Here is a 9,654-nt window from a genome sequence, read left to right as displayed (position 1 = left end):
TGGCACTCTGTCATATGCTTTTTCTAAATCGATAAAGACACAATGAAGTTCTTTCTGACCCTCTCTGTACTTCTCCATCAGCATTCTCAAAGCAAAGATGGCATCTGTGGTACTCTTTCTTGGCATGAAACCATACTGCTGCTCACAAATAGTTACCTCTTGTCTAAGTCTAGCTTCCACAACTCTTTCCCAGATCTTCATTGTGTGGCTCATCAACTTCCCCTGTAGTTGTTACAACTCTGTACATCACCCTTGTTCTTAAAAATGGGCACCAGCACACTTCTCCTCCATTCCTCTGGCATTTTCTCACTCTCAACAATGCCATTGAATAATTGAGTCAAAAACCTCACTGCCATCTCACCTAGACATTTCCATACTTCCACTGGTATGTCATCAGGTCCAACTGCCTTCCCTTTCTTCATCCTCTTCAAAGCTTTCCAAACTTCATTCTCATTGATCTTTCCTACTTCCTGATCCACCGTTCCTATGACCTCTACTCTTCTTTCCCTTTCATTCTCTTCATTCATTAGCTCCTCAAAGTACTCCTTCCATCTCTCCTCACTTGTTAGAACATTACCATTCTTATCTTTGAAAAGTCTAACCTGCTGCACATCCTTTCCAGCCTGATTCCTCTGTCTGGCCAATCTATACAAGTCCTTCTCACCTTCTTTAGTGCCCATACAACTCCTCATACGCCTTCTGCTTTGCCTTTGCTACCTCTCTTTTTGCCTTACGTTTCATCTCCTTATATTCCTGTCTACTTTCGTCAGTCCTGTCAATGTCCCATTTCTTCTTGGCTAACCTCTTCCTTTGAATCACTTCCTCCACTTCACTATTCCACCACCAGGTTTCCTTATCATCTTTTCTCTGTCCAGATGCCACACCAAGTACCTTCCTACCTGTCTCTCTAATCACCGTTGCTGTAATAGCCCAGTCATCTGGAAGCTCTTTCTTACCACCCAGAGCCTTTACCAGCTCCTCTCTGAACTCTTCACCACATTCTTCCTTCCTCAGCTTCCACCATTTGGTCTTCTTCTCTGATTTGACTATTTTTCTCTTCTTCACAACAACAGTCATTCTACACACCACCATCCGATGCTGTCTGGCCATGCTCTCCCCTGCCACGACCTTACAGTCCCCAATCTCTGTCAGGTTTCCTCTTCTACACAGAATGTAGTCTACTTGTGAACTCCTTCCTCCACTCTTATATGTCACCCTATGTTCCTCCCGTTTTTGGAAATAAGTGTTGACTACAGCCATTTCCATCCTCTTGGCAAAATCCACCACCATCTGTCCTTCCTGGTTCCTTTCCTTGACACCAAACCTACCCATCACTTCCTCATCTCCTCTTTTTCCTTCACCAACATGTCCATTTAGGTCTGCTCCAATCACCACTCTCTCCTCCATGGGAATACTCTCTATCACTTCATCTAGATCCTTCCAGAACTTCTCTTTTTCCTCTTTCTCACAACCAACCTGTGGAGCATAACCACTGACAAAATTCAACATCAGACCTTCTACCTCTACCTTCAGACCCATTACCCTATCTGACACTCTTTTCACCTCTACTACGTTCTTTGCTAACTCCTCTTTCAAGACCACCCCTACTCCATTTCTCTTTCTATCCACACCATGGTAAAACAGCTTAAACCCTGCTCCAATGCTGTGAGCCTTGCTGCCCTTCCACTTGGTCTCTTGAACACATAAAACATCTACCTTCCTTCTCTGCATCATGTCAGCCAGCACTCTACCTTTGCCTGTCATTGTCCCCACATTTAGAGTTGCCACCCTCAGCCCTACACTCCTGACTTTCCTCCTCTCTTATTGTCTCCTGACACGTTTCCCTCCTTGCGGTCTTCGACTAACAGTAGCACAATTTCCACCGGCACCCTGTTTGTCAACAGCACCAGTGGCGGTCGTTGTTAACCCGGGCCTCGACCGATCCGGTATGTTATCTCTTAGATGAACTCGCATGTTAGTTTTGGCAAAGTGTTTTACGTTGGATGCCCTTCCTGACACAACCCTCACCATTTACCCGGGCTTGGGACCGGCACAAAAGATACACTGGCTTGTGTTCCCTAGTGGCTGGGTTTTTAACTGTTCAGGTAAACATCTTGTGTAATTTCCAAAGAAAAGGAGTGAAAGGGAAGGGGTGTTTACATACACGTCATAACTCTGCAAAAAAATGAACTACTTTTACCTATAGTAGTGCTTAAAGGATCTTTTTGGTATGCAGGATCTCATTCAATAGGCTAAAAGCAGATTCACAATCTGTACTGAATACTGATAAGTGCCTTACTGCTACAATTTCATGCAAATTAGTAAGCACACATTTCCCTTTGCTCAGATATTATCTATTTCAACGATTGATACATAAATTACATGTAAGACTACATTAGAAAAAAGAGTTGCTAAAATATTAAACAATGAAGCACCAGGTATCAGAAATGACACCACATAATTCTGTTAGGATAAACTCTTTCTATTACAATATGTTTGATGATCATTTCCTGTTTAAAAATGATCTACTGACAGATAGGCAGCACAGTAGTGCAGCAGAATGTGTTCATAGGTTATCTCAGGTCACTGTAGAGTTTGAAATGTGCTCGTCAACTTTTGGAACCACGCCACTGGTTTTCAGATTTTTTCAGACCTCTCAAACATCTGGCCACTTTAAGTTGCTGCCCTGCAATGAATTGGTGCCCGGTTCAGAGTTTATTTCTGCATTGAGCCCAGTGTTTCCAGGTGTTGCCAGAACTACTGTGAATCCTGAATCCCTCATGAAAGTTAAAATGAAGAAAGTATGCGATTAAATCATCAAAATAATGGTTTTATTTTTTTTTTATTCCAAGCCTGCAATGAAATGACCTGCAATTTAGCACATCATAGTTGTATATAAAATGTTGACTTGAACTTTGTCAAAATGTCATTTATATTTACACTTTAAGATTATGGGTTGGTTGAGTTTAGTACACAAACAAGATAGATAGATAGATACTTTACTGATCCTTTGCAGGAAATTTCTCTGTTACAGCAGTTCACGTCAGACAACAAACAACTTCTTGCATACATACAACATTCACTAACAGTATAAAACAAGCAATAAAAATTCACAGTAAGAATCTATATACATGTAAACACTATTTTTATGGTGCATGCATAGCATACAAAATGTAGATATACATTATATGAAGTGGGTGTGTATTGAGTTAAGTTTTGTGAGCATTCTTTTTTTCTTTCTTTCCCTTTTTCTCCCACTTTGGTGCATCCAATTTCTGCCCGTCAATCACTAATCAAGTCGTATTCAATTACCCGATTGCGTTACACTTCCTCTCTACTAGTGTTGACCTCCACTCTGACTGAGGAGAACGAGACTAACCCACCTCCGTCACGTGTGCAGTAGCCGACTGCATCTTTTCACCTGCAGGAGACGAGTTCATTTGTGGATCTGCTTTGTGTACGGAGAGACACACCCTGATCCCATTATCCCTCGACTTTGTGCAGGCGCCATCAATCAGCCAGCAGAGATCGTAATCGCATCAGCCATGAGGAATCCTCTCTGGCACCCTCCCATGGACAACATTCAACCGTTGCTCATGCAGGTGCCCAGCCTGCCAGATAGCAGAGCTGATGAACCGACGACTTTGAAATGTCAGCTCTGGTGTGCTAGTGTGTTTTCCCGCTGCACCACTCACAAACTTAAAAAAAACAAACAAAAAAAAAAGCCCAGTTACTATACACAGATGAGGCAAAATATGATCATCCCCAAAAATATGCATGTCGATGCCTAGTTCATGATAATTGTATATGGTACAGGGGCTGATGGTAGTTATTTGCAGTACATACAGTTGCAATCAAAATTATTCAACCCCCATTGCAAATTAGGTTTATTAGCACAGTTTAAAACATTCAGCTGTTTGCAATAAACCAATCAAACAAGAACAATTCAAACAGCTCAACACAACTAATATAACAAGTGGTTTCTCCAATATCAACAAATTAATCTCTGTCAGGAGACTGTGACGGCCACTCCAGAATCTTCCAGGTCTTCCTCGGAAACCAAGCCTCGATGGACTTTGAGGTATGCTTGGGATCATTGTCTTGTTAGAAGGTTTAATGACACCCAAGCTTCAGCTTTCTCACTAAAGGCATGACATTTTCTTCTAGAATTTGCTGAAGCCACCACCATGCTTCACTGTAAGCAGGGAGTTCCTTTCACAGTATGCTTCATTTTCTCTCCAGACATGCCGCTGACCACAGGCCTAAAACATTCCAGGTTTTTTCTCCATCGCTTTACAAAACAGAATCCTTAAGCTTCTCTGGCTTATTCATATGGTTTTAAGAATACTTGATCCAACTTTTTTGTGCTTTTGGGTAAGTAGAGGTGTATGACGGAGTTCGGGCATGAAGACCTTCAGAATTTAGTATGCACCTTACTGTGCAAACTGAAACCACACACCAAATCACACCAGGTCTTTTGCAGTAACTGTAGGTTTTTTGATCATCTGCCTACTTGTGACAGTGGTGACTGGTGATAGTGTCCTTTTTGTGCCATGTCCAAATAATGTAACCAGTGTTCCTTTAACTTTGAACTTGCAAGCTATGCTTCCAACTGTACCTCTATGAACATTTTGTGCCTTTGCTATCTTTTTTGTATCTATTTCCTTGTTTATGCAAAACATTTATCTCTCTTCTTCTTCTTTCGGACAACCCTCGACATGTCACAGTCAACAAACACCAAGCTATTTCAGGTATTTGATGTGTTTTATCTGAAATATGCATTATGCAACTCATCAAGGGCTTAATTCATTGCATCAGATGTGCTGAAGATAAAACACATCAAACAACACCTGATTTGTAAATGTGTGCTTTTATGAAGGGTTTAACCATTCTGAAACTGCAATAGTTACTACAAGTGGCATTTTGTGTTAAATTAGAGGGAAAAAAACACTTTTTATATTAGTTGTGTTGAGCAATTTCAATTATTCTTGTTTGATTGGTTTATTGCTGACAGCTAAAAGTTTGTAAACTTTGTTAATAAACCTAACTTGCAATGGGGATTGAATAATTTGGATTGATACTGGGGTGTGTGTGGGGCAAGTGTTATTTTTCCTGTATAACAAGATATGAGACAGTGAAACAGTGACTTAATGCTCAGCAATTCTTTTCACATTTAGCACCAACTAAACTGAACACTATCTTCTGTGTAGGTTCACAACAATATAGTTATGCTCTTCTTACATGACATTTACACTGGTGGACATATCAGTGTATATACAGTGCATCTGGAAAGTATTCACAGCGCTTCACATTTATGTTAGTCTTGTTCCAAAATGGATTAAATTCATTTTTCCCTTAAAATTCTACACACAATACCCCATGATGACAAAGTGAAAAAAGTTTGTTTGAAATTCTTCATATTTATTAAAAATAAAACAAAAATATAACGTACACAAGAATTAACAGCCTTCGCTCAATACTTTGTTAAATCACTTTTGGCAGCAATTACAGCATCAAGTCTTTTTGAGTATGATGCTACAAGCTTGGCACACCTATTTTTGGGCAGTTTCTCCAATTCTTCTTTGCAGAACCTCTCAAGCTCCATCAGGTTGGAGAATGCACAGCTATTTTCAGATCTCTCCAAAGATGTTCAATCAGGTTCAAGTTTGAGCTCTGGCTGGGCCACTCAAAGACATTCACAGAGTTGTCCATGAGCCACTCCTTTGTTATCTTGACTGTGTGCTTCGGTTCGTCATGTTGGAAGGTAAACCTTTGCCCCAGTCTGAGGTCTGAAAAACATCCCCACATCATGATACTGCCACCACCATGCTTCACTGTAGGGATGCCACCAGCCAGGTAATGAGTGGTGCCTGGTTTCCTCTAGATGTGATGCTTGGTATTCAGGCCAAAAAGTTCAATTTTGGTTTCATCAGACCAGAGAATCTTGCTTCTCACTGTTTGAGGGGTCCTCTAGGTGCCTTTGTACCTCAATACAATACTGTCTCGGAGGTTTGTGCTCTGACATGCACTGTCTACTATGGGACCTTATATAAACAGGTGTGTGCCTTTCCAAATCATGTCCAATCAACTGAATTTACCACCAATCAAGTTGTAGAAACACCTGAAGTATGATCAGTGGAAACATGATGCACCTGAGCTCAGTTTTGAGTGTCATGGCAAATGCTGTTTATATCTATGTACATGTTATATTTTTGTGTTAAATTTTTTATAAAATTTGCAAAATTTTCAAACAAACTTTTTCACTTTGTCATTATGAGGTATTGTGTGTAGAATTTTGAGGGAAACAATGAAGTTAATCCATTTTGGAATAAGGCTGTAACATAACAAAATGTGGAAAAAGTGAAGCGCTGTGAATACTTTCCGGATGCACTGTATGTTATGGTTATATCCATCAGTGTATCTTTCAGTGTTATTGTCTTGTGAAATAATCTTTCATACTCTTTTGGACATTATTCTGTTAATTAGTGTAATGGATCAGGTCAGCCAGACTCTAGCACTGTTCATATTTCCGGCAACAGTTAGCTGAGGCTTTGCAGAGCAGCTAAAAACAAGGGTGCAGCGGGGGAAGGGGTAGACTCATGCAATGCCATGTTCGAGAACAGCTTCCCCACTTGACGTGGAACTTGGTATTCTGTAGTGTTTTGTTACAAATTCTTTACTGTCAATTTGTTTTAAAACTTGAACATGTTCGGCTAATGATGCAATTTCTGAACTTCAAGCAGCCTATAACACTCTTCACTTTAACCAGCACAGCTGTTGTTTTTAGGATTTTGTTTTAGGCACTTTATTCAGCACGTAACATGTCAGAACTGCTCCACGGCACCAGCCGCTGTTAAGCAGACAGATTACTCATGCAACAGAGTGCCAAGCAGGCCACTCTGTGTGTTAGGTCATTAAGCTGCAACCCAGAAATTAGCACAATAATGTTTACTTTAATTGACCGTGGTTGTCCTCCATGCACTTACACAGAGTCAATGTGCAGTTGGGACCTGATAGACACACACACACACACACACATCTGAATTGTGCACTTATTGCTACTGCAATAATCTGAAGTCACTGTAAATTGAAATTAAGAGCAGAAAAACAGGACTGGATCAAGGCCGTGTAGCTACGCGGATTGTGCACTGCATATGTATAAATAATTAACAAATCATATCCATAATATTATATAAATCAGAATTAACTGACTCGTTGTGTATTTTTTAAACTTCTACATTCCATTCACAATATTAACTCCAATTGAATCTGGTTTCCCATACTGGTACAGCATTATATTCATTAGACCTGAACAGAGATATTGAAGTAAAAATTTAAATAGGGAAACAAATGCAAATCAATGTACATCAATGCTAACAATGGCTAACTGGTATTTATTTTTATACTGGTGATGAGGTGAATGTCACAACACACAGTGCACCGAACCCGTCTGTGTATGGGGCTGCACAGCCAAAGGCCAGTGAAAGTAGTCAGAGATGGTTTTTTTTGCATTTTCCCACAATTTTCCTTCCAATCTAGTTGTATTCAATCACCCTATTGCATTACGCTTCCTCTCTACTGATGTTGATCTCCACCCTGGTTGAGGAGAGTCGAGACTGACACACCCCACCTCCGACACGTGTGCAGTAGCCGACTGCATCTTTTCACCTGCACAATGAATTGTTGTTCATGTAGGTGCCAAGCCTGCCGAATGGCAGAGCTGGGTTTCAAACCGAAAAGTTTGAAATGTCAGCTCTGGTGTGCTAGTGTGTTTTACCGCTGTGCCACCTGAGCGCCCCAAGATGTTTTGACAGCATGTAAAACGGTGGGTCCTAATGTTTTGGCTCATCGGAGGGCAGATGAAAAAAAGAACATTGGTTAAATACAACAAGGGTAACAGATCATCAGGTGTTTCCACTCTTTATCCATCTCATTAGTCCTAAATATCTGTCTTCAGTTACATCTGAGGACAACCAGAAATATGTACAGGCACAAAAATCCCGCTTCACAAAGACAGAACGTTGGAAATGGAAGCAGTGTTTTCATCGCTGATGTAGCAATCTCTAATTATTTATTCTTTCTGTACGGCCTGGCAATAAATGGACTGGACCGTGGCCCAGTGGTTATGGACTACTGCTTTAGTCTATCTTGCAGATGTTTGAATACATATGAAACAGCACGATAAAATATGCTGCTGCATTTCTTAGTCTCTTAAGTAATCAAAACAACAAACTGTGAACAAGATTTTTTTATTTGACAAGTATTTACATAACCGAGAACTCTTTCCATTGTTCACATTAATATGAATCACAATGCTACAGCAACACACCCTGCACAAAGATGTAAAAGCTAATTATACACAGGCAATCACAATCTGTTCAAATACCTCACATTCAGTAAAGTGCTTCATCCCTGGGAATATGTGTTTGTGTTGGTTTCCTCCAGGTGCTCCGAAGACATTCAGTCAGGCCAGTTGGAGCTACTTAAAATTGTGTGTCTACCCTGTGATGGCCTGGTGACCTGTCTGAGGTGTTTCCTGCCTTTCGCCCAACGTTAAATTTACATTCATTTAAAATAGTTCAACATACACAAGCTGTAAATGGCTGTTTTCTCACTATAATGATTTCTTATCTTAAGTTATGCACGCCATTATCATACATTATATTTTGTAATGATTCTTTCCATAACAATGATGTGGAGGTGATTAAATATTATATTTAGTGAGGCATGAAGAAGCTTAGTAATGTATCAGGTGTCATGGAGCCTATCCCAGCTTTTCAGTGGGCTACAGGGTGCCAGTCCATCGCAGGGCAGACACACATACACACATACACACATACACACACACACACACACACACACACACATACACACACCCATTTACCTATACGGCAATTCAGTGTCTCCAATTAACCTGACTGCATGTTTTTGAACTGTGGGAGGAAACCGGAGCTCCCAGAGAAAACCCACGCAGGCACGGGAAGAACATGCAAACTCTGCACAGAAAGGACCACCTGGAGATCGAACCCAGTACCTTCTTGCTGTGAGGCGACAGTGCTACCCACCGAGCTACCCACCTACCCACTACTTGCACTCTTTTCTTCATTTGAGTAGTCTAATATTTCTTTTAATTATTTTGAATGTTGCCTATCCTAAAAAGTCTTTTACACTATTTTTTTTGTAGTTTTGTTTTTCTTTTTTTTGCACAATGAAATCTTTTTTTCGCTTTTCCAGAGCTTGGCTGCATACTAACAACAATAAATATAATTCTGGCCTCCTTACAGATTTAGTTTAAAGAAGTGCAGTAAAACTGAAAAATGTGACATATAGCAAGGACTGCAAGGACTAGTTGCATGAATGTGAATTCTTGCAAATGCAAGATTTTATATTCCTAGAGGGACTGACTGTCTTTGGTTTATAAAAGATTTCCAGAATGTTTTGTTTGTTTGTGATCTCAAATAATGTCCTTATAATAGAAACCACAGAATTTTATGTTGAGATCTGAAGAAAATAATACCTTAACCTTGAGAAAACAATTGTTATCAATTGATAATGACTAGATTAACTCAACATTATGAGAAAACAAGTATACCTAAGTAATTATCATAGGAAAACAGACAAACATATGCATCTGTGTTACATAGCCTACATAGC

The sequence above is a fragment of the Trichomycterus rosablanca genome, chromosome 3, assembly GCF_030014385.1.
Source record: "Trichomycterus rosablanca isolate fTriRos1 chromosome 3, fTriRos1.hap1, whole genome shotgun sequence".
Taxonomy (NCBI): domain Eukaryota; kingdom Metazoa; phylum Chordata; class Actinopteri; order Siluriformes; family Trichomycteridae; genus Trichomycterus; species Trichomycterus rosablanca.
Note: the sequence above shows the minus strand (reverse complement) of the source record.